The 26,409-nt window shown below is 44.1% G+C and overlaps 1 protein-coding gene and 1 long non-coding RNA gene across 4 annotated transcripts in view; both read right to left on the bottom strand.

Annotated features, from left to right (window-relative positions):
• LOC126944551 (uncharacterized) overlaps positions 1-22,578 on the bottom strand; it is a 57,864-nt gene extending 35,286 nt beyond the window's left edge. The window contains exons 1-3 of one of the 2 annotated variants that reach the window (XR_007722099.1): positions 22,422-22,578; positions 21,349-21,460; positions 9,972-10,250 (exon numbers count right to left, since the gene is read on the bottom strand). This is a non-coding gene — a long non-coding RNA (uncharacterized LOC126944551). Of the gene's footprint in view, positions 1-9,971; positions 10,251-21,348; positions 21,461-22,421 lie in introns of those variants that run through there. The other variant, XR_007722100.1, reaches the window with a different exon arrangement.
• The window catches only part of SHISA9 (shisa family member 9), a 339,509-nt gene that overhangs the window by 203,878 nt on the left and 109,222 nt on the right, over positions 1-26,409 (bottom strand). The gene's annotated exons all lie outside the window — the stretch shown is intronic.

Consider the following 26,409-nt stretch of genomic DNA (forward strand, 5'->3'; position numbering starts at 1 on the left):
TGCAATTCACAAGAAAGTCCTCTTTACTCTGAATTATTGAACTCTGTAGACAAACCTCTATCACCAACATGGGATTCTGGGTACAGATACACTGTAGAGAGGTAGGAAGATTGATAGAGTGAAAAAGACCTGTCATGTTATCTCAAACCAACCCTTTCCTAGGCTGGTTGACCCCTTGTGAGTCATTTAATCTCCATCATTCTCACAGTTACCTACAAAAAATAGAGCTAGTGCAACCTACCTAAATATGCTATCAGGAAGACCACAGTCAATGTACATAGTTGTATGCTGCATAGTGAATACTCAAAATATACAGCTATTAATTCTATTCTATTCCAAATATATCAGTTATCTGTTACCATAATAACAAATATCTTGGATTTGTTGATAGCATTAATATCAGATTTAAGTGGGCAAAGATTTTAACAGACAATCCACCAAATAATGTTGACATTAAAACCACCCTCCAAAACACCATACCTTTTTTCTCTTTTAAAAAAAGGATTTATTTAGCTCCCAAATCTGTAATTGGTTATTTAGTCTGGGATCTGCCAGGCAGATCTTTCAGTCTCAGCTCTGCTCATTCACATGTCTAGTACTGGCTGGCTGTTGACTAATGTAGGATGATCTTGGATGGGAGAAGGGAATGACCTGGGTCTGTTTCACACGTCTCTCCTCCTTCATCAGAGTAGTCTTGGCAATGGCAGAGGTACAAAAGAGCAAGAAGAAACACACAAGGGCTCTTCAGCTATAGGCTCAGAATTGGGACATAGTCACTCCTACCATATTCTATTGGCCAAAACAAATCACAAGCCCACACCAAATTCAAGAGGTAGGGAAAGAGACTCCACATCTCTTGTGATAGAAACTGCAAAGTCACATGAAAAAGAGTGTGCATGGAGGGAGGTCTGAAGAATTGGGTCTATCATTACAGTGTGCTATACAAAGCAATCTCCAAGTGGCCCCCCAAAAATAAACTTAACTTTCTTCCTGCCCTCCGTAAGATTTTGCTTATTCTGGACTAAGGCCAAATATCTATGTTCCAATTCTCCCTGATCCCAGAAGAAAGAACATCCCAATGACCTGAGTTTCATAAGACATGAGTTGGCATCACTGCTCCTTAGCAAGTCTAGCTGGGCCAGGAGGAACAGAAGCTGAGAAGTTGGGTCATTTCCAAGGAGATGCTAATGGTGCTCATCACCCCTACCCCCACCAATGCCATTCCTGAATCTTCCCCTCTATCCTACTAAATGAGCTGGAGTCCAAGGAGCCAAGCAGACTACTTCTCTTCTTGGGACAGATAAAGACTCTGGTCTCAGATGGAGGGTTTTTTTTTCTTTTTTGAGATGGAGTTTTCGCTCTTGTCACCCAGGCTGGAGTGCAATGGCATCATCTCAGCTCACTGCAACCTCTGCCTCCCAGGTTCAAGCGACTCTCCTGCCTCAGCCTCCCAAGTAGCTGGATGACAGGCATGCACCACCACACCTGGCTAATTTTCATATTTTTAGTAGACATGGGGTTTTGCCACATTGGTCAGGCTGATCTCGAACTCCTGGCCTCAGGTGATCCACCCACCTCGGCCTCCCAAAGTGCTAGAATTACAGGTGTGAGGCACCGCACTCAGCCAGATGGTGCTATCTTAGCAAGCTTTTTTCACTTTTCCAATCATGGGCTGAACCATCTTGGACTTGGATCCTGAAAATAATGGAGGTATATTGGAGCAAATTGGGAAGAACTTCCTTATTATGGACACCTACTGGGTAGTGTGGTCAGCTCACAACAACCACTCCTATTGGTCTCCCAACCCAAGGACATAACAGTGAGCTCCTGGCAGTTTATTTATACAACAGGACACCACCATCTCCCATGCCTGAGTTTGTTGATTTGAATGCAAGTAGACTCCTAATCCAAGCTGGGTCAGAACCCTTTCTTTTGAATGTAAAATTGTAATTATTGGATCTTTCTGGGAAGTTTGGGCTTGGCAGTTACTACTATGATTATGAAGATCATGTGGATTAGAGAAGTGGAAAAAGAAAGGCTTCTGAAAAAGAAAGACATGAAGCACAGAGTAGGAAATAGAATCTAAATGGCTTCCAAATTCCTGGTTTGGGTTCTTACAGTGGAAATGTGTTGGTTTTGACTGTCCAGTGCTCATTCTTTTCTGTTCAGGTATCAATACTTTGAGCTTCCTTTGGAGAACCACCTTCCCCGCTCCCGTCAGTCCAGGTCATCAGTCCAGTTTCACCCTAATTGTAGGGGAGGGTATGTCACCTAAGCCTAGCCAAATATGGACACTGCATGATGATTTCAGAAATGAGAACATTATCCAGTTAGAGCCAGCTAATCCCAGGATTTAGGCAGATGTGACTAGAAGAAAAAATCACCCTATGTTTTCTACTAGACTTGAAGCTGTATGGTTGCAAACCAGGAGCTTCTGGCCACCATCTTGTCACCATGTGAAGAAAGCCTGCGTGAAAATGAGGCCAACACAGCAGAAGGCAGGTCTGAGAAAAGGAAACTAAGTCCTGATAATGTCTCATGGTTTGAGTTCCTTGATCCAGCTCTGACTGAAGCAATATCTCTAGGGAACTTTGCAGTTACAAGCTTTTTGTCTTAGCTATTATGAACTGGGTTTCCTGTTTCTCACAAAGGTCAAAACTAGGACTTCCCTGAATTCAATTGCACTCCTGTCTGCGAGAGATCCCTATCGACTTCCAAATATGGAGGTTGAGTAGCTTCTCTTACAACAATCAAGAGTCATAATTCAGGACCTTTCTGCTTTCTATTACGTAAGGTATAATAGAAAGTGTAATAGAAAGAAGTGGATGAGAGCAGTCTAATATTTACTCTGTACCAGGCACTGTACAAAGGCACTTTACTTCATTACATAGTCAGTTCTGCTGCTATAGTGCAACATAAATGTTTCTAAAAATTACTGCACTCTATAAAACCATGCAATAAAACCTACGGAGTTTATGGGGAAATGAGGTTAGGGGCACACCATTCAAAAACTTCATCAGTGACACATTTTTTAAAGACAGGAGCCTTCACATAAAAATGTTGAAAGTTGGACATTGGGGTCGCTTCCTGGATAAAGAAAATGTGGCACATATACACCATGGAATACTATGCAGCCATAAAAAAGAGTTCGTGTTCTTTTCAGGGACATGGATGAAGCTGGAAATCATCATTCTCAGCAAACTGACACAGGAACAGAAAACCAAACACCTCATGTTCTCACTCATAAGTGGGAGTTGAACCATGAGAACACATGGACACAGGGAGGGAAACATCACACACCAGGGCCTCTCTTGGGGGTGGGGGCAAGAGGAGGGAGAGCATTAGGACAAGTACCTGATGCATGCGGGGCTTAAAACCTACATGACAGGTTGATAGGTACAGCAAACCACCATGGCACATGTATACCTGTGTAACAAACCTGCACATTTTGCACATGTATCCCAGAATTTAAAGTAAAATTTTTAAAAATGTGGGAAGTTGGAAAGACAGTTGCAACACCAGATGTGGGTGGACATGGCTCACAACTCAGGTAGCTGGCAGATGTTTGAGGTGTGTGTATTTTGTGTATTCCTCTGTGGCTCAGTTTCTTTGAGTGCAGTTTTCTGCATTCGCCTATTGTGTCTCACTGAGGAAATTTCACATGAACACATGCAAAATTCACATTATGCTCAAAATGTTTCCTGATATATCAGTCTCACTTGTGCAAATTCATGTTTTCAGAACAAGTGCTGTAACAGAATTGTCTCATATAAGCCTAGCCTTAACCTCATGATATAGATGTTATTTTTTTAGGCTATAAAGGGAAGACATTGAGGCTCAAAGAGCCAGTGAGTGGCAGACCTAAAATTCAAACCCACATCTGTCAGACTCTACTGCTCACATGCTTTTCATACTGGCATGCTCCATCTGCACTCCAGTGTTTCCTATGATATGTGTATAAATTGCCTTACCCTTGGCTGTCTACTTGTTAAGTCTCAGGAATTACACAAGATCTTGCACTGAAATATAAGCCTTGGCACAGTTAGTGGTTGGTGCCTGTATCATATTGACCACTCTACCTCATGCATCGCATCTGTAAAATGAAACATTTGCTACTTACCCACCCCATGGAGAGGGTGCAATGGCTGAATACACTATTATCAAGGCAACAGAGCTCATTCAGCTCCCAAAGCATGAATAACTGGGGTTTCTTCATCCAACCTATTCCATTTGACAGAGGAGGAAACCAAGGGCCAGAGAAAACAAGGGATTCATCAAGGTCACACAGGAAGGCAGAGGCAGAAGAGGGATTAAAATCTGGAACTGTGCATCCCCAGTAAAGTTATTTCCCAATATACCCAGAGTAAGATCCATGGTAATCACAGTGCCCTGCGGGACCTGGTTTGGCCATTGTTTACTTACAATAGCCCCCCTCACCATCAACACAACAGAGATATAGAAATGGCTGGAAGGTATGGGCTCAGCCTTCCAAGCTTTGCAGTTCTGCAGTCACTTGGCTACACATAAATCCACAGCTCATTAGTCTGACACTGAGTAATAGCCCTGTGCTAGAAGCCAGGATAATCAATCATTCAACCGATACTTAGAACTCCCCTGTCAGTGACGCACTCATTTTGGCCATGAAGGGGTCTTTGGGATTCATTTTCCCCATTGCATTCCTCTCCTATAAATGTTTTTATAGAATTTGCCTGCCCAGAAAGCTGCATTTATTAAAGAATAATTAATTCTTTCCTACCATATTTTATTCATCAAAGCCTTAAAGAGCTGCCCGTTAGTGCCTGTGGTCTACAAGAGATAACTGTACTACACAGGGACACTATACAATGTCGCTGTAATTCTAGCCAAGAGCAGAAAAACATGATGTTTCAACTCACTCATGTGGTCCGGATCTCAGGTTGAGTTCCCTAAGAAGCAGGTTCTGAAATCAATTTTGAGTACAGACAGGTTCTTAGGAAGGTGATCTCAGAAAGGGGAATGGGGAAGTTAGGGAAGGGAAGCAAGCCAATATAGCATTAATGGGCATGTTACTGCAGTGGGCAACTGGGCTCAATCCTATGAGAGACCACTGGGAATGCTGTTGGATGTGCCTTAGCATGGACTCACCCAAGGAATGAGAAAGCTGGGTGACTACCATTGGCTGAGGGCTGCTCCCAGGAGCATCAACTCTCCAGCACTTCTAGAAGCACTTCATCTCACCTGCAGGAAAGCAGCATGTCAGAGAAAGCCCGCAGACAGTCTGAGTGGGGGGTTCTTGCAATAGGATTCCATCAGTGCCTATGAGAATGGAGGTACCAAGATGTGGACAGGGCGCCAATACACCTGCTACACCTGGCTATAGATAAATACTCTGCTTTTAAAACTCATTCAAAAATCTAAAAACAGTAATTATAAATGACATTGATCAAGTGCCTACTGTGTACCAGGCATTATGCTAAACACTGGATATGAATGATCTCATTACAGTCCTCACAGCAGTATCATGAGGTAGGTGCTGTAATTATCCTCAGTTCATAGACGTGGAAACTGATTCTTAGAGAGCTTGAATAAATTGCCTAGGGTCAGGAGGTAAGGAAGAAGAAGAGCTGAGATTTGAACCTCTAGGCCTCTGGCTCCCAGCCTTTGTCTTTCTACTACTTTATGCTGTCATAAATCACAAAAGTGACGAGATGGATGTGGATCTATCTAATTCGGGAAGGTGAGAGGTCGACAAGAGAGATGGGTTCAATTCTTTTGATTTTTAGATATCACAATTAAGTGAGAACATTCCCTGTCTGCCTTTCTGTGCCTGGCTTATTTCACTTAACATAGTGATCTCTAGTTCCATCCATGTTGTTGCAAATGACAGAATCTCATTCTGTGTTTGTTTGTTTGTTCGTTTGTTTGTTTGTTTAGACAGGGTCTCACTCTGTCGCCCAGGCTGAAGTGCAGTGGCACAATCTTGGCTCACTGCAGCTTTGACCTCCTGGCCCAAGTGATCCTCCCACCTTAGCCTCCTGAGTAGCTGGGACCACAAGCGTGTGCCACCACGTCCAGCTAATTTTTTTGTATCTTTTTGTAGAGACGAGGTTTTGCTGTGTTGCCCAGGCCAGTCTCAAATTCCTGAGTTCAAGTGATCCACCTGCCTTGGCCTCCCAAAATGCTGGGATTATAGGCATAAGCCACCATGTTTGGCCAAGATCTCATTCTTTTTATGGCTGAATAGTACTCCATCGTGTATATGTACCACATTTTCTTTATCCATTCATCAGCTGATGCACACTTAGCTTCCAAATCTGGCTATTGTGAACAGTGCTGCAACAAGCACAGGAGTGCAGATCTCTCTTTGATATACTGATTTCCTTTCTCTGGGGGTCTATACCCAGCAATGGGATTGCTGAAGCATATGGTAGCTTGACATACCTACTAGGTGCCCACAAAAATTAAAAATAAAAAAAAAAATTTAAAGGAGAGAGATAGGCACCTAGCCTGGAAGGTTATATCTAGGGAAGGTCTATGTAGAAGACCTCTATTGCATTTGCATCCATTCCTCAGTCTTCTAGTAACAGCACCTTTACTGCCCTTTGGGGAAGGACTCCTCCCCCACTCACACTCCATGTACTTTTGAAGTGTTGACACCCCCAGCTGGCTCCAGAACATCATCCAATCCTGACCCATCAGAGAAGTTCACCACCATCTGCAGACACACTGATTGATTCAAGGATGGTCATATGACCCCAGCTGTTCCAACGACGCTGTATGCCATAATTTGTCAATAGGCAGAAGCTCTTTTCCATGGGGATTGCTGAGCTGAGGGGCAAAACTGCTGAAGGCTTTTGATATGGTTTGGCTGTGTCCCTTCCCAAATCTCATCTTGAACTGCAGCTCCCATAATTCCCACGTGCTGTGGGAGGGACCTGGTGGGAGATAATTGAATCATAGGGGCGGTTTCCCCCATAGTGTTCTCGTGGTAGGAAATAAGTCTCACGAGATCTGATGGTTTTATATGGGTTTCCCCTTTCACTTGGCTCTCCTTCTCTCTTGCCTGCCACCATGTAAGACATGCCTTTCACCTTCCACCATGATTGTGAGGCCTCCCCAGCCAGGTGGAACTGTGAGTCCATTCAACCTCTTTCTCTTTATAAATTACCCAGTCTCGGGTATGTCTTTATCAGCAGCATGAAAACAGACTCATGCAGCTCTCTTTACCATTTCCTTGGGAGAACCTGCCTAAGAATGAAGCCAAAAAGAGATAAATAGAACCCAATGATAGAGGCAGATTTCTTTTTAAAAACCTTTCTTGAAGTGTAACTTATATTCTCTAAAATGTGCCCACAGTTAAGTACACCGTTTGATCAATTTTGACACATACATACAGTCAAGACCACCATGACAATCAAGAAATAGAATATTTTCATCACCTGAGAAAGTTCTTTCACACCTGTTTGCAGCCAATTACCCCCACCCCAGCCCCAAGCAGCCACCATCTACCTTTTCAGAATCTCATATAAACAGAATCATACAATATACACTTTTTAGAGCTTGGCTTCTTTCAGTATACTTTTTTTTTTTTTTTTAAGACTGAGCTTCACTCTTGTTGCCGAGGCTGGAGTGCAGTGGCACGAACTCAGCTCACTGCAACCTCCACCTCCTGGGTTCAAGTGACTCTCCTGTCTAAGCCTCCCAAGCAGCTAGGATTACAGGAGTGCACCACCATACCCAGCTAATTTTTGTATTTTTAGTAGAGATGGGGTTTCACCATGTCAGCCAGGCTGGTCTCGAACTCCTGACCTGAGGTGATCCACCTGCCTCAGCCTCCCAACACTACACACTCTTCAGTGCCTGCTTTTGAGATTCAGCTATGTTTTGTGTGAATCAATATTCATTATTTTTTATTGCCAAGAATTATTCCATTGTGTGGATGTACCACAGTTTGTTTATTCATTCTCCCATTGATAGACATTTGGGTTGTTTCCAGCTTTTAGCTATCCTGAATAGAGCTTCTATGAATATTAGTGCAGATCCTTTGTGTGGACATAATTTTCAATTCTCTTGGATAGATACACAGGAGTAAAATTGCCGGGTTGCATGCTAAGTGTATATTGGATTTTATAAGAAACAAAAAGCTTCAGTTTATAAGAAACAAAAAGCAGCCTCTTTGGGGCACCTGTGACTAGCTAGATTCCTGGAAATTTTGCTACATGACCCAATAAATAGTATTAATTGCTTAAGGAAGTTTGAGATGGTTTATACTGCTGCCTATAACTGAAAGAATATTGATGGAGTCCATTCTCCAGATAAGAACATCCAAAAACGTTGGCCAGAATTTCCAAAGAAAGCTGAGGACTCTTCACCCAACATTTGTCAACCAACAGACAATTCAATGTTGAGAACAGAAATCTTGGGGATCACCAAAGTTTTCGTTGTTCAGTAAATGGGCTATACCCCAAAAGACCCAGATACAGCAGTGGGGGAGGGAGGTACAAACAAGCTCCAGGTCTCTTTCAGGCCATGAAACTCCAGGTAGTCACGGTACCTTGAAGACACAGACAATGACTTTCAACCTTAAAACCTAAATGTTGACTCTGATCAAGGAGGGTAGGGGCACTGGTTTCCCCTTCCTGCAGCCAAAGTCTCTGAGCTTCACATCCTTCTCCTATAAAATGGAGAGAATACTAAGTATCATAGCTAACTGGTAGTCTTCCATCATGTCAGGTGCTTTATCTGCACTACATAGGTAGTCTTATGAGAAGATTCCCATCACTACTCACATTTACAGGTACGAAAAGTAGGACTTAAGGAGGTCTGAATTGACCCACAGTGAATGTAAAATGGTGCAGCTGCTGTGAAACACAATATAGAGGTTTCTCAAAAGATTAAGCATAGAACTACCATACGACGCAGCAATCCCATTTCTGGATATATAAAGAGTTGAATTCTGGATCTCAAAGAGATATCTGCACTCCCATGTCCATTGCAGCATTATTCACAACAGCTAAGAGACAGAAACGACGGAGACGTCCATCAAGAGATGAATAGAGAAAGAAACTGTAGTAGGTGTAGTCATACAATGGAATATTATTCAGCCTTGAAAAAGAGGGGAATCCTGTTATGTATGACACATAGATGAGACTTGAGGACATTATGCTAAATGCATAAATCAGTCACAAAGGGACAAATGCTGCATGATTCCACCTAAATGAGGACTCTAACGTTGTCAAACTCATAGAAACAGAAAGTAGTAGGGTAGTTGCCGGGTAATGGGGAGGGGAAAATTGGGAGTTGCTAATCAATGGACAAAAATGTCTCCATTGTACAAGATGGATGCGTTCTACAAATCTGCCATACAGCATTGTCCCTATAGTTAACTATACTGTATTATACACCTAAAATATTGTTAAGGCCAGGCACAGTGGCTCAAGCCTGTAATCCTAGCACTTTGGGAGGCCAAGGCCGGTAGATCATCTGAGGTCGGGAGATCGAGACCAGCTTGACTAACATGGAGAAACCCCATTTCTACTAAAAATACAAAATTAGCTAGGCATGGTAGTACATGCCTGTAATCCCAGCTACTCAGGAGGCTGAGGCAGGAGAATCGCTTGAAACCGGGAGGCAGAGGTTGTGGTGAGCCAGGATCGGGCCATTGCACTCCAGCCTGGGCAACAAGAGGGAAACTCCATCTCAAAAAAAAAAAAAAGTGTTTTTAAGAGGGTTGATCTCATGTTAAGTGTTCTTACATTAAAAAAATAAAAAAAGAACTGACCCGCAGTTAGGAAGAAGGAGATCAGCGCGAGACCTATGTCTATGAGATTGCTAAGGAGGCACTCAACTACTATGTCCTACTATTAAATGACTATTAGAAGTGGGGCTGTGTGTTGGTGATTCTCATCCCTGGCTCAATATTAGGATCCTCTGGAGATTTTAAAGAATTTCAATGCCGAGTTCACACCCCTCAACAATTAGGTCAGCACCTCTATAGGTGGGACAGAGGCATGCTATTTTCTAAAGCTCCTCAGGGGTTCCAGGATCCAGGAGCTCCTCCAAAGTTAAGGACTAGTCATCTAGCGAAGTGGCGTTTCAACCTAAGCATGCATCAGAATCACATGAAAGCTTTGTTAACACAGATTGCCAGGCCTCACACCCAGCATCTCTAATTCAGCAGGTCTGCAGTGTGTCCTGAGAATTTGCAGGTCTAACAAGTTTCCAGGTAATACCGTTGCTGGTCTAGGAATCAAATGTTGAAAATTACCAGTCTAGAAAGATAGAGGAAAGTAATAATTAGCCCTTGCCTACCAACATATCCCTGTCTAATAAATAGACAATTATAATAATGTCATAAGTGTTATAATAAATGAAACACAGGGTATTCTGGAAACTCAGAAAAGGGGAAATCCAATATACCTAGAGATTCAGAAAAAATTCCAAGAGGAAATGATGTTATGCTGTTTTATAAGAATCCTCTTAACATGTTGGTATCAATGTCCAGGTAACAATGACCATACATGAGATAAGACATCCTTCCCCAATATCTGCCCCTTTTACTAGCAGCCATGTTCACACTTGCATTTGACAGATGTTATCGGTAATTGACATCCTGGCCGCACAGCTGCTACATTCATGCAAGCAGAGACAGATGCTAACCAGGCATAGGGAAGTATCACAGGGACCTGCAGATTCAGCCAACACAGGAACTTTGAGGGTCTACTGTGTAGCAGGCATTGTTCAAGGTGCCTTATGTGGAAACTCTGTGGAAATGGGTATTGTCACCCCCTACTTTATAGCAGAAGAAGCTGAGGCTCAGAGAAGTGAAATAGCTCACTTGTCATACAGCCCATAAGTGGCAAAAAAAAGATTTGAACCCAGGTCTGTCTCCTTTCAACTTTCTCTTTCTATCACAGTACACTGCCTCGCAGAAAATCCTGCTCAGCTTGCATGAACCCCAGCACTGGTGGGAGAAAGGAATCCAAATCCTTTCATACATATGTATGGGACTGGCTCCTCCACAGTGCCAAATGGCCACAGGTGCCAGAAAGGGTGTTGCATCTGAACCAGCCAAAATCTGTCTCCGCATCCCCGCCTCAAGAGGCTCTGGGCCAACCGGGCTGTCCAGCACCTGGGCTCCAGCTGCCAAAGGCAGGCAGGTGAGCACCAGGCTGTTGGAAGCCCAGGAAGAGCAATGACAGCTTCTCTGTTGCAAATGAGATGTTCTGGGCTTGGTCCCTCCCTACGGCTGCCAGTAAGAGGCCATGCAAATGCTTCCTTTATCCTAGAAAGAGCATGGGCTCTGAAACCAGCAGACCTCGGCTCGATTTGTTCTGTACGTGCTTGAGCTACCTTTACACCTTCTCTGAATTTCTCTCTACACCTTTAAAATGGAGATAACCAATCCACTAAGTATTAGTGAGGATTAATGGAGAGGAGAAATGAAGAGCTTTAACCCAGCTCCTGGCACATAAAAGGCGTCATATTACTCTTACTTTCTTCTGTTCCTCAGCCTCTCCGTTCCCAGCATTGTAGGTGGTAAATCATATCCTACAGCGCGGTCTTATCAACCCTTCCCATCTTTGTGTTTTACCCCCATCTAGAGTGGGTTGAATAACGTCCCTCTGAAAGATATGACCATGTCCTAACCTCCAGAACCTATGAATGTGACCTCATTTAAAAAGAGGGCTCTTTCATCTATGCAGTCAACAGACACATGAAAAAATGCCCATCATCACTGGTCATCAAAGAAATGCAAATCAAAACCACAGTGAGATACCATCTCACACCAGTTAGAATGGCAATCATTAAAAAGTTGGGAAACAACAGATGCTGGAGAGGATGTGGAGAAATAGGAATGCTTTTTTCACTGTTGGTGGGAGTGTAAACTGTTTCAACCATTGTGGAAGACAGTATGGCGATTCCTCAGGGATCTAGAACTAGAATTACCATTTGACCCAGCAATCCCATTACTGGGTATATACCCAAAAGATTATAAATCATGCTACTATAAAGACACATGCACATGTATGTTTATTGTGGCACTATTCACAATAGCAAAGACTTGGAACCAACCCAAATATTCATCAATGATAGACTGGATTAAGAAAACGTGGCACATATATACCATGGAATACTATGCAGCCATAAAAAAGGATGAGTTCATGTCCTTTGCAGGGACATGGATGAAGCTGGAAATCATCATTCTCAGCAAACTATCACAAGGACAGAAAACCAAAAAGTGCATGTTCTCATTCATAAGTGGGAACTGAACAATGAGATCACTTGGACACAGGGCAGGCAGCATCACACACCAGGGCCTGTTGGGGGGTGGGGGCTTGGGTAGGGATAGCATTAGGAGAAATACCTAATGTAAACGATGAGTCGATGGGTGCAGCACACCAACATGGCACATGTATACCTATGTATCAAATCTGCACGTTGTGCACATGTACCCTAGAACTTAAAGTATAATAAAAAATTACATTAATTAATTAACTAAAAAAAGAAAAAGGGGTCTTTGCAGATGTGATCAAGTTAATCTCAAGATGAGATCATCCTGGATTACGGGGTGGCCCCTAAATCCAATGACAGATGTCCTTATACAAGTAAGGCAGAGTGCTGGGTGTGGCAGCTCCCAGCACTTCAGGAGGCTGAGGCAGAAGGACTGCTTGAGCCCAGGAGTTTGATACTAGCCTGGGCAGCATAGTGAGACCCTGTCTCTTTGAAATACAAAATAATTAGCTGGGTGTGGTGGTGTGCATATGTAGACCCTGCTACTCGGGAGACTGAGGCAGGATGATCACTTGAGCCCAGAAGTTTGAGACCAACCTGGGCAACAGAATGAGACCCCCATATCCTGTAAAAATAAAACTAAGGCCAGGCATGGTGGCTCACACCTGTAATCCCAGCACTTTGGGAGGCTGAGACAGGTGGATCACCTGAGGTAAGGAGTTCAAGACAAGCCTGGCCAACATGGTGAAACCCCATACGTATTAACAATACAAAAATTATTCGGGTGTGGTGGCACATGCCTATAAAACCCCAAATACTTGGGAGGCTGAGGCAGGAGAATCACTTGAACTCGGGAGGCAGAGGTTGCAGTGAGCCAAAACCGTGCCACTGCACTCCAGCCTGGGCAACAAGAGCGAAATTCTGTCTCAAAAAAAAAAAAAAAAATTTTTAAATGTAAAAATTAGCCAGGCCTTGCAGTGCATGCCTGTAGTCCCAGTTACTCAAGAGGCTGAGGCGAGTGGATGGCTTGAGCCCAGGAGTTCAAGTCTGCAGTGAGCTGTGATTGAGTCACTGCACTCCAGCCTGGGCAACAGAGCAACATTCTGACTTGAAAAAATAAAAAGTAAGGCAGGGGGAGATTTGAGACACACAGATAGAGGGAACAAGGCCGAGTGGAGACAGAGGCAGGAATTGGAATTACACACCCATAAGCCCAGGAAAGCCAGGAACCACCAGAAGCTGGAAGAGACTAGGAAGAATTCTCTCTCGAGACCTCAGAGGCACTGCAGCCCCACCAAAGCCTTGATTTCAGACTTACTGCCTCCAAAATGGTAAGAAAATAAATGTCTATTGCTTCATAACCATGCCGTGTATGGTCATTTGTTATGGCAGCCCTAGGACACTACCATGCTTTCTCTCTCCAGGCTGCCCCCTCAGCCCATGGAGAAAAGAATGGTCAGTTATCCCTGTCTAATACATAGACTATTATAATGGTGTCATAAGTGTTATAAGAAATGACACAGGGGGTATTCTAGAAACTCGGAAAGGGGGACGTCCAATACGCCTAGAGATTCAGAGAAAATTCCAAAAGGAAATGAAGTTATGCTGAGTTTTAGAAGAATCCTCTTAAAATATTGGTATTGGCCGGGCGCGGTGGCTCACGCCTGTAATCCCAGCACTTTGGGAGGCCGAGACGGGCGGATCACGAGGTTAGGAGATTGAGACCATCCTGGCTAACACGGTGAAATCCCGTCTCTACTAAAAATACAAAAAAAAATTAGCCAGGCGAGGTGGCGGGCGCCTGTAGTCCCAGCTACTCGGGAGGCTGAGGCAGGAGAATGGCGTGAACCCGGGGGGGCGGAGCTTGCAGTGAGCTGAGATCTGGCCACTGCACTCCAGCCTGGGCAACGGAGCGAGACTCCATCTCAAAAAAAAAAAAAATTGGTATCAATGCTCAGGTACCATTTCTTCTTCATCCTGTTCCCGGCCTTCTTGCCTTTTATGAAAGAAATGTTGTCCATCTGATTGTTCTGAATCAGGCACATGGATTGAGCCACGTTTTACTAGTGGGTGTGCTAGCTGAGCCTTAAGTATCAGAAGCCAAGCCCTGCTCCCGAACTCACTTCCTGTCCCCAGGCATGGAGGACACTTTGGTTTCCATCTCTATGTGGTAAACGCACTCTCAGAACTTCTAGAGCAGGACTTCTCAACCTCAGCACTATTGTTTGAATAATTCCTCCCTGTTCATGAGTACTGGGGTTAGGGTAGGGTCCTGTGTATTGTAGGATATTTAAGCAGCATCCCTGACCTTTACTCACTAGATGCCAGGAGCCACCATCCTCTCCCAGTGGTAACAATCAAACATGTCTGCAGACGCCACCAAACACCCTGAAGGAGGTAGGAGGGAGCCAAAATTGTCCCTGGTTGGGAGCCATCGCTTCGAGAGAGGTCTAGCACTCAAGGAGATGGCAGGACCATATAGCTATTGCTGTCCACAAAGTTGAATAGCCAAGTTCAACATCTCCTTAATTCACCCAGCCCTTCTAGATTCAAGAGATAGAAGTCACCATTTCAGTTTCTACACCTGAGCATCTTGCCCCAGCACCAATCACCAGAGAATCCCGGGACTGGGGAAATATTATGTGGTCATAGCTAAGAATCCAACAGGGCCTTTTGCCCTTGTGTATAATGCTTTTGAAGAAGGGTAAGTGATAGAAATCAGGTTATCCAATTCACACCCTGAATACCTGGCAATTAGAACTACAAAGAGCTGGGAACGTATCCCTCCAAAATACCAGAGGTCTGGTATCATTTAATGTTTGGATCCTATTATGCAAAAGAGAAGGGATGGTGGAGATGCAAAGGATATGCAGAGATGAGGTCCTTCTCAGTACATCTTGAGTGCCATATTATTGTGGATGGAATCACTGGGTCCATTGTAAATTCATATGTGAAGCCTTGACTCCACATATATGCGTCTGTATTTGGAGCGGGGACCTTTAAGGAAGTCATTACGGTTAAATGAGGTACCAATCCAGTAAGAGGAGACACCATGGATGGAGCTGGAGGCCATTATCTTTAGCAAACCAACACAGGAACAGAAAACCAAATGTCACATGTTCTCACTTACAAGTGGGAGCTGAACAATGAGAACACATGGACACATAGAGGGGAGCAACACTCACTGGAGCCTTTTGGAGGGTAAGGATCAGAGGATGCAAGACAATCAAGAAAACCAACTAATGGGCCGGGCACGGTGGCTCACACCTGTAACCCCAGCACTGTAGGAGGCTGAGGTGGGCAGATCACCTGAGGTCAGGAGGTCAAGACAAGACAAGCCTGGCCAACATGGTGAAACCCTGTCTCCACTGAAAACACAAAATTAGCCAGGCGTGGTGGCACTCGCCTGTAATCCCAGCTACTCATGAGGCTGAAGCAGGAGAATTCTTGAGCCTGGATGGCAGAAGTTGCAATGAGCCAAGATCAAGACACCGCACTCTAGCCTGGGTGACACAGGAAGACTGTGCCTCAAAAAAAAAAAAAAAAGAAAAGAAAGAAAGAAAAGAAAAAAGAAAAACAACTAATGGGTACTAGGCTTAATACCTGGGTGATGAAGTAATCTATACAACAAACCCCAGTGACACAAGTTTACCTACGTAGCAAACCTGCACTTGTACCCCTAAACTTAAAATAAAAGTTGAAAAAAAAAAGATCAGGAAATGAAGAGCGGTGATACTTGCACAACATTGCAAATATACCTAATGCCATTAAATGTACACTTAAAATAGCTAAAATCAGAGATTTTGTGATTATATATAGTTAACAACAATAATAATTTTTTTAAAACTCTGAAAAAACAAGAGACACCAGAGAGCTCTCCCACCGAGGAAAGGCCACGTGAGGACATAGCAAGAAGCCACCTTCAGCAAGCCAGGAAGACAGGCCCCACCAGAAAATGGATCTGCCGGAACCTTGATCTTGGACTTCTAGCCTCCAGAACTGTGAGAAAATAAACTTCTGGCCGGGTGCGGTGGCTCACGCCTATCTCAGCACTTTGGGAGGCCGAGGCAGGCAGATCACTTGAGACCAGGAGTTTGAGATCAACCTGGCCAACATGGTGAAACCCCATCTCTACTAAAAATACAAATATTAGCTGGGCATGGTGGTGAGCGCCCGTAATCACAGCTACTCGGGAGGCTAAGGGAGGAGAATCTCTTGGACTGGGGAGGCGGAGGTTGCAATCAACCAAGATCGTGCCACTGCACTGCGCCTGAGTGACAGAGCAAGACTCTGTGTCAAAAAGAAAGAAAAAGAAAGAAAGAAAAGAAAAGAAAATACATTTCTGTTACTTAAGGCACTCAGTCTATGATAGTTTGCTATGGTACCTTGAGCAGACTAATGCACGGGCCGAGGAGTTTGGACTTTGCAGATCAAGGCTTTCCAATGTTCTTCGGTTCTGGGACCATCTATACCATAATCACGCAGGGGCTCTGGCACACACAGATCACCCCCCTCCACTGAATCAGGATCTCTGAGAGTGCTCACCTAGGAATCTGCATTTTCACACACTCACCAGCTGGTATTGATGTACATTCAAATTTGTGTCACCAAAGTTGATAGGCGACTGGGAATCAATACAGGATTTTGAGCAGATGTATGTTTTGGAAATATCACCAGCTGCAGTGTCTCTCCTGGACTGGAAATGACTGAGATGGAGGCAGGGCACTGAGAAGTCTCCACACCCCCTGCCTGGGACTCTTCTCTCCACCCTGCTGCAAATCGCCTTCATTCCTATGGAACCTTTGCCTCTTTCCATATCTTGCTCAAAGTTACAGCTTGTAAAACATAAGCCATGAAATGGAGGATTTGGGTGCTGGGCAAATGCTAGGAGCTGGGGGATAGACAGACTGAGAGTAGGAGAAAAGAACAGAAAGGAAACAGGCAATACCAAAAAGCTGGTCTTCACTGGCCATTGCAATAGCTTCTTCAGGAAGCAGGGCCAACCTGTATGACATTAGATTCAAATTGAAGGCCAGATCCCTCTTGCCAGATGTGGGATCAGACCTTTGGAGGCAAAAGATGAATGACAAAGGGAAGCCAGGACAGCAGTAGCCCAATAAACCCTCCCCACAGTGAAGCTGTGCTGATAAAGAATGTATCCAAAACAGAGTGAGGAACTTTGGATGGAGAACAGCTGACCCAATCAAGTCTCCAGAAGTAGCCATCCCTGTCAAGCCAAGGGTCAGGGCTCTGAGCTAGCTCCTTGGCAGAGGACAATATAGGATTTAGGGAAGAGTGAATGGTCTCAGTTGTTATAAGGAAGAAAGCCAAGTCCAGAACTTTCTCTTTTAAGTAGCCAAAAATTTCCTTTGAGAAGGGAATACAGGTAGGAGGGGTGTTCCTTAAAGCTCAGTTAATTTTTTCATTGAATAAGGGGATTGAATGTGATAGCCCTCAAGGCAAAGACATTCTGGATTGAATGCATGAACTAGTAAGACTTGAGTAGATCACCAGTTAGCAGTGTTCATGTCCTTGCAGCACTGGTATCACACAAGGAAGTATTTGAGCTCTGCCCCTGGTGCTTTCAAGTTGAGTGGCCTTGAGTCTACTACTTAACTACTCTAAACCTCAGTTTCTCTTACCTATAAAATGGGGATAATGTATAACCTACAATGAATGAAAATTCAATGAGATAATCCATGGCAAGCGTTCAGCACAGTGCCTGGCACATAATTAACACTCAATACCAGTCAACGAATTATTGTTGTTGATGATGATGATATCATCATTGTCAAAGAATACAGACTTTCAATAAGACAGATCTAAATGGGAATCCCAGTTTAGCCAGTAGCTATGAGACTTTCAGCAAATTGCTTAACAATTCTGAGTTTCAATTCCCTTGTTTGCAAAATGAGGTAATGATTCCAACATGGAAGGCTGAGATAATGTGATAATGAGATAAATTGGGGAAAATGCATTGCACAGAATCCCAAATCTCATACTTTCAGAAGAAGAGGCCAGGCACTGTGGCTCACACCTATAATCCCGGCACTTTGGGAGGCCAAGGTAGGCAGATCACCTGAGGTCAGGAGTTTAAGACCAGCCTGGCCATCATGGTTAAACCCCATCTCTACTAAAAATACAGCAATTAGCCGAGCATGCTGGCAGGGGCCTGTAATCCCAGCTACTTGGGAGGGTGAAGCAGGAGAATCAACTTGAACCTGGGAGAGAGAGGTTGCAGTGAGCCAAGATCAAGCCACTGCACTCCAGCCTGGGTGACAGAGCCAGACTCTGTCTCAAAAAAAAAAAAAAAAAAAAAAAAAAAAAAAAAACAGAAGAAGAAGAAGAAAGGCTACCAGAGCTCAGAGACTCCAGCACACATGTACACATTCACAGGCCCCTACTCTTCCCCTAAAAATGTATTTTGAAATTCCTAATATCGTGGAATGCTCACAAGGTCATAATTGCCCTTCTTGAGAACTGTATTTTTTAATGTCCCCAAAATATTACTAAAAAGTACCACGACAACATGTCCTTGATTTTCCAAGATGGTCTTGATCTCATGTCACTTCATTCTTTTTCTGACAGTTATCTCCATAAACATATGAATGAATGCTTTTGTAAAATCTTACATGTAAATGTAGTCATAGGTCAGAAAAATAAATCAATAAATGAAACAAAATGTGTTCTGAGTTTCGGTTTGGTTAACTTGCCTTGTAGGATTTGCCTAATATAAACAAAAATGTCAAAAAAAACCCAAAAAAACACTCTACCAAAAACTTGAAGACTAGGTCACCTGAGTCTTCTTCCCAGAGACATTAATATTCTCTGCTCTCACCACCGCCCATTACACAACCAACCACTTGGATGTACGCTTGTGAACTGATCTTTCTTACTCATTCTCTATTCCCCTGTGTAGATAAGTCACCAAATATTTAGATGACTCTAAAATCCACAGTGTGCAAAAAGACTAGGAATGAGGACTACTTTTCAGCTTAAAGCATTAGGGATGTTGAAGCCATCAGAGGCTGAGAAGCTAAAGAAATTAATTCGGACAGGTACAGTGGCTCACACCTGTAATCCCAACACTTTGGGAAGCCAAGACAGGCAGATCACTTAAGGCCAGGAGTTCAAGACCAGTGTGGCCAACATGGCGAAACTCTGTCTCTACTAAAAATACAAAAAATTAGTAGACACACGCCTGTGATTCCAGCTACTTGGGAAACTAAAGCAGGAGAACTGCTTGAGCCGAGGAAGTGGAGGTTGCAGTGAGCCAAGATCATGCCACTGCACTCCAGCCTGGGCAAAAGAGCGAGATTCTGTCTCAAGAAAGAAAAGGGAAGGGAAGGGAAGTGAAAGAAAAGGGAAGGGAAGGGAAGGGAAGGGAAAAGAGAGTAGGAAGGAAGGAAGGAAGGAAGGAAGGAAGGAAGGAAGGAAGGAAGGAAGGAAGGAAGGAAGGAAGGAAGAAAGGAGGGAAGGAGGGAGGGAAGGAAAGAGAGAAAGAAGAAAGAAAGAGAGAGAAAGAAAGAAAGAAAGAAAAGAAAAGAAAAGAAAAGAAAAAAGAAAAGAAAAGAAAAGAAAGAAACTAACTAACTTAAAGAAAGAAAGAAATTTGTCTTTGTGAAATTGACACCAGACTTCAAGGGTGTTGATGAATCAGCTACTCCAGAAACCTTTGATCTCCAGTAGGGAATTGGTGTATCTATGCATAGGGTAACAGTCCCCTTCAGCTACCAACTACCCAGGCAGCCTGCATGCCTTTAGGGGCAATTTTTTTGCTAGCATTGAGTTTGCAGCCCCAGTAGAATCAACCCCACATGCTCAAAAGAGTTGGTTCAAAAATAAGGCAAAAATAAATTTAGTTTGTTCTCAGTTTGTTGGGGAACATAGAGTGGAGTAAAGAATACTGGCTTTGGAGATGCAGATTGGGGTCCAAACATCGTATCTCCCACTCATCAGTTGGGCAAATAGTTTAACATCTTTGAGCTTTGACCTTCTCATCTGTGAAATGGCAGCACTGCCTTTCAAGGTTGTCACAAGAATATTAAAAGATTATGTATTCATTATAGCTAAAGCAGAGGTCAGTAAACTTTTTCTGAAAGGGGAAGACAGTTAATATTTTAGGCTTTGTGAGGCCATGTAATCTCCATCCGAACCACTCAACCATGTCATTGCAGCACAAGAGGTGCCACAGACAATACATAAATGAATAAGCATGGCTGCATTCCAGTAAAAATAAAACAGGCAGCAGGCCAGACTTGGCCCATAGGCTGCAGTGTGGCTGACTCCTAACTACAGAGCATACAGTCCAATACCTACACATATGAGACAACCGATAAATGGTAGCTTTGATGATGTGGATAGCAACGCTGATGAATGGAGAGGATCCATTAACCAGCCATCTATTACGACATCTTCGTGTCCAACCTTCTGCTGGACATTGATTGGGGAAGAGGCATATAGGTGAGATCCCCACCTTTAAGGCACTATCCAAACATGCCAAATAACTAAATAATGGGTGAAAAGGAATATGGCAATGGAAAATATCAGAGGAGTGTCTTTGAAGTCTTATGAGTTCATAATATTTTAAACAAAAGAACAAAGTCCCGCTGTGAGGCCTGATTCATCAAGGTATTTGTATGGGGGAAGAGGAGGGGTTAACAGCCTTCACCTGCAAGCTAACATCCCGAATTCCACCCCCGGTTCAGAATTCATCCCAGCTCTCTGCTGTAGCAGACAGCACCACATCTCAGGTTGGTGCAAAGCAGTAACCCGAGATGAGATTCTCCTTGAAATAGCCGCTTTGAGTGTTCGTGCTCATTCTGGAGTCAGAAGGAATAACCAGGGGTTTAATTTTTAAAGACCTCCTGTTGGAGCTATCTCCAACATAAGGAAATAAGCACAACTGAAAGAGAGTGGATTGGATTAATTAAGGACATTATCACTTGCTCTGTTTAATTACCTCCTAACAGCCCTTCCCAAACTGCCGTCAGAAGACGTTAACAAGTGGGCTCAGAAAAAACAAAAAGGGAAGGGTCGAATGATTTTACGAAATGCCCTTTCTTTGAGATTTATAACTCACATTAACCTGTTAATGTGAGTCCTGAAGCTGAGAATCCCACGTAAATGTGTTACCTGGGAGGACGGCTCTGGATTCAGGCACACCTGGGTTTTAATCTCAACTCCGACACCAACTGTGTTGTCTTGGGCACATTGCTTTAACCTCTCTCTGCCTCGGTTTCCTCATCTGTGAAATGGGGATAATAGTCTTGCAGGATTTGCCTGTCTCAGCGAGTTCTTATGATGCCGGTGCATCTCCTGACACAGTTCCTAAACGTGGCAAGGGCTTTGAAGGTATTGATTATTTTCCAGCCTTGTTTGACCACATTAACCTCTAGATCTAGCACACCTGGGCAAAGCAGTGGCCAGTGAAGGGATGTGACAGTTCTGCCTCATGGGTTAAAAGAGAAGACCCTTTAGGCGACACCCTTCTTACAGGTTTATAACAGGATATTTGATGAATAACTGTTTAGCATGAAGGAAGTCTAGACTCTAGGCCATGGGGTGAGCAAACTGAACGTGATCCCTAGCCACGCGGAACTTAGAGTCAAGTGTGGTTCCATTGATAACCCATAAGTCCCCTCCAGGAGCCACTAGCCATGTGCTCCAGGCAGATGAAAGTTCAGTTTCTCCCCGCCAATCTCTGAATATCACAGGCAAACACCTCTAAAGCCAGGACAGGCCCCAGGCTAAGAAACAAAGGGCTATCAGCATCCTTGACTCTGGGCCCATCATTTCAGAGGAAGCTGGTGGCAGCTAGCCCCAGCAGAGGACAAACAGCCCGCAGAGGACGTGATTCTGGTCAAAGCTGTAGGCTCCAGAGCTCATTAGCACCGAGCACTGGGAAGCCTTCCAGCCCCAGGGTCCCTGATGCTGTTCACAAGGCCCACCAAGTTGCCAGAAAGACTCCTCTGATCCTAGCACAGATCATGGAAAGGTCCTGCTTTCTTGGCCTCTAACTGCTTAATCAATAATAGCTTCAGAAAGGGAGAGAGAGAGAGACAGGCAGCAGGAGAGGCAGGTCCCCTTCTCCCTGTCTCCTGCCACCCCCCTCCCTCTGGGATGCTGAAAATAGCCTAATTAGATTGTCCCCCTGCCTGGGTACCATGGAGATGGCAAGCACAGAGGCTGTCACAGCACTCACACACCCTTTTGAAAGTTGTCTCTCCTCCCTGTCTGGCCGTGGCTGGCTGATAGAGACACAGGACCCAGCACTACAGGACTAGGGAGGAGGGGCGGCAAGGCAGCAGTGATGGGCAAGCAATGTAAGTATCAAGCAGAATGCTTACAAAAGCATTGAGGAAGTTCCCCTGCAGGCCCTTTATGATGCTGTGGCTAAAGGCAGCCCTAACTAAGCCCCACCTCCTTCTCTGTGACCTCATTGTTTCATCTAAAACACTTCCCGGCAACGTGTAGAGGGTAACTTGTTTCGTACCAGGGTACCAGAAGTTTCTCATTATTTATTTGAAATGAAAAGCGTGTGCATCCTTGTCCAGTTGTTTGGTCTCATCCCCCACACTCTCCCTCCCCAGTCCCTGTGCTAAGGCCACGCTGGGGGTCTTCCTACACCTCCATCATACAAGCTCAGCCTGACCTCAGGGCCCTTGCACTCGCTGTTCCCTCTGTCCGGAACTCTCTTCCCCCAAATCTTCCCATGGCTGATTCCTCCTCATCATTCCATTCTCCTCTCCCAGGTCACTTCTGCAGAGAGGGCCACCTGAACACCTAAGGTAGCCCCACCTTCTCACCCCAGGGTCATTCTCTGTAATATTATTCTGTGTCATTTCTCCTTAGAAATGTTCACTCTCTAAGTGAAATAAGCCAGACACAGAAAGACAAATATTGTGTGATCTCACTTATATGTAGAATCTTTAAAAAGAAGGAAAAAACAGGGCTGGGCATAGTAGTTCACACCTGTAATTCCAGCTCTTTAGGAGACCAAGGTGGGTGGATCACATGAGGTCAGGGGTTTGAGACTAGCCTGGTCAATATGGCAAAACCCTGCCTCTACTAAAAATACAAAAATTAACCAGGCATGGTGGCACATGCCTATAGTTCCAGCTACTCAGGAGGCTGAGGTATGAGAATCGCTTGAACCTGGGAAACGGAGGTTGCAGTGAGTCGAGATCATGCCACTGCACTCCAGCCTGGGCAACAGAGCAAGACTCCTCCTCAAAAAAGAGAAAAAAAAAAGTCAAAGGCCGGGCGTAGTGGCTCACGCCTGTAATCTCAGCACTTTGGGAGGCCGAGGCGGGTGGATCACAAGGTCAGGAGATCGAGACCATCCTGGCTAACACAGTGAAACTCCGTCTCTACTAAAAATGCAAAAAATTAGCCGGGCGTGGCTAATTTTTGGGCGCCTGTAGTCCCAGCTACTTGGGAGGCTGAGGCAGGAGAATGGCATGAACCCGGGAGGCGGAGCTTGCAGTGAGCCACAATCATGCCACTGCACTCCAGCCTGTGTGACAGAGCAAGACTCCATCTCAAAAAAAAAAAAAAAAAGTCAAATATACAGAGATAGAGGTTACCAGGGATGGATGGGAGGAGGAAATGAGGAGATGTGGGTGAAGGATACAAAATAGCAGATATGTAGGATGAACAAGTCTAGAGATCTAAACATGAGGACTGTGGTTACTAACAGTGTAGTGTATTGGGGATTTGTGCTAAATGAGATTTATTATATATATCTATCTGCTCTTGCGAGAAAAAAAAATGAGTCCTAATATGAGATGATGGCTATGTGAATTTGCTTCACTATAGTAACTATTTTACTATCTACATGCATCCCATAACATCATGTTTTATCCCTTAAATATACACAAAATTTATTTTTTAAGAAATCAAAAAAAAAAAAAAAGAAAGGTTCACTGTCTAAAATCATCTTTCGTGTGTGTTTACCGCTTGCCCACCTGCGCAAGAATGTAAACTCCATTACAACAGGCTCTTTGTCTCTCTGGTTCACTGCTGCCTGTACTAGCTGCTCAATAAAAATATTTGTGGAAGATATTAGCAAGAATATCGGAGAGGAAGGATCCCATTCAGAAACTTGACAAGAATATTTGTTTAACTAGCTTTTTTTTTTTTTAATTTGAGACAGAGTCTCACTTTGTCGCCCAGGCTGGAGTGCTGTGGCACAATCTTGGCTTACTACAACCTCTACTTCCTGGATTCAAGCAATTATTGTGCCTCAGCCTCCCAAGTAGCTGGGATTATAGGCACCTGCCACCATGCCTGGCTAATTTTTGTATTTTTAGTAGAGACGGGGTTTCATCCTGTTGGCCAGAGTGGTCTCGAACTCCTGACTTCAGGTGGTCTGCCTGCCTCGGCTTCCCAAAGTGCTGGGATTACAGTCATGAGCCACCACACCCAACCATTATTTAACCAGCATTTTCCAAAAGCCAGATACTCAATGCAGAGGAATTCTGATTCCAGTAGTACTTGATGCTAAGATTTTAAAGGTTAATGAGAAAAAGACCTATAATGCTGCTGATTCTGATTGTCTGCTTTTATGATTCTACATACCTGAGATCTCAGCTAAAATTCTATGTCTATTATTTTCATGATTCAACATGTCAAGTATCCTAAGAGACGGTTTTAAGTCTAAGAATCTATGACACTAATGATTCTAAAGCTACGATTCTCTAAGTCCAAGATACTGTTGGTTTAAGTACAATATCCTATTGTCTGGGGGCAAGAGGTCTTAACATGCGGACTCAGGAACCAATTTGAACCATTAATGATTTTGTTTGATGTCCTTAATGCCAACCTGCAAAGAGGTTTTATTTTTTAATTAATTTATTGCCAGTATTTAAAATTTGGAAGGTTTCATCTTTTTAAAATTGGAGTTCTGGCTTCTCATTTTTTTTCTTTTTTTGAGACAAGATTTTGCTCTGTCACCCAGGCTGAATGCAGAGGCACAATCATAGCTTGCTGCAGTCTCAACCTCCTGGGCTCAAGCGACCCTCCTGCCTCAGCCTCCTAAGTAGCTGGGACCACAAGTGTATACTACCACAACCAGCTAATTTTTTTAGTATTATTATTATTTTTATTTGACTGTAGAGCTGGATCTCTCTATATTACCCAGGCTGGTGTCAAACTCCTGACCTCAAGTGATCCTCCTGCCTCAGCCTCCCAAAGTGCTGGGATTACAGGTGTGAGCCACTATGCCTGGCCTTCTATTTTTTTCATAAAAAGGAAAAACAGGCAATGCCAAGCCCTCACTCCCACCAGGCCATGATGGGCTGCAGCTGGGTACTGCCTCCTCCAGGCAGGGCATCTGCAGAGCTGTTGATCGTCCCATATCTGGGTTTTTCACTGCTCTCCTTGGCTGCTTGACCCTTGCAGGCATTTGAGTTTGCAGCCTTGGATATGAGGCTTCTGGGATCCTGTGATTTTTGAATCTAAGTTTTAGTGTGTGTTTGAGACTCTTGCAAACCCTGACTACAAATCAGTAAAGCTACAAAAGAGAATCTGCCACTGTAGTAGCTGCAGCCAGATTTCTCAGAGGCTTCTGGTTCTGGCTATTGGCCCTTTCACCTTCCCCACATCCCCAGAGTGTTGAAAAGAAGTGAGGAAGGGCAGGGGAAATGGAGGAGGAAATGAGATAATTCCAGAATGGAGACCTTCCTGAAAATCAAGATGCCTCCTAAGGCTATGATCCTGAGCAAGGCATGTGCATTCTCATCTCCGTGCCTTTGCTCCGGCTGACCCACCTTCCTGAATGTCCTTCCCAATCCCTTCCAGTCATTCAAGACCTGGATCAAATCTCACCACCTCTACAAGCCACAGTGGTTCTGAACCCAGCTCAAAGCCAGACTGCCTGGAGTCGACGACTCCCAGCTCCTCCGCGTACAGCTAAGAAAACCTGTGCTTAAACTTTCTGTGCCCCACTTTACTTCCTTGTTTGTAAATCCGGTTCAAAACAGGGCCCGCCAGGAGTTGTTGAGATGTTTAAATTAAAAAAAAGAAACACACACACACTCTCTCTCTTAGAACAGAGTCTAGAACATAACAAATGTTCATGAAGTGCTAGCTTTTGTCACTCTCCATCCCCTATGGAGTCCTTCTCCCCTGGTTGACAAAGGCTTTGGAACTGTGGATTCTTGCTTGTAAGCTATCTTATGTTGCCCACCTACT

Source organism: Macaca thibetana, chromosome 20 (assembly GCF_024542745.1).
Source record: "Macaca thibetana thibetana isolate TM-01 chromosome 20, ASM2454274v1, whole genome shotgun sequence".
Classification (NCBI taxonomy): domain Eukaryota; kingdom Metazoa; phylum Chordata; class Mammalia; order Primates; family Cercopithecidae; genus Macaca; species Macaca thibetana.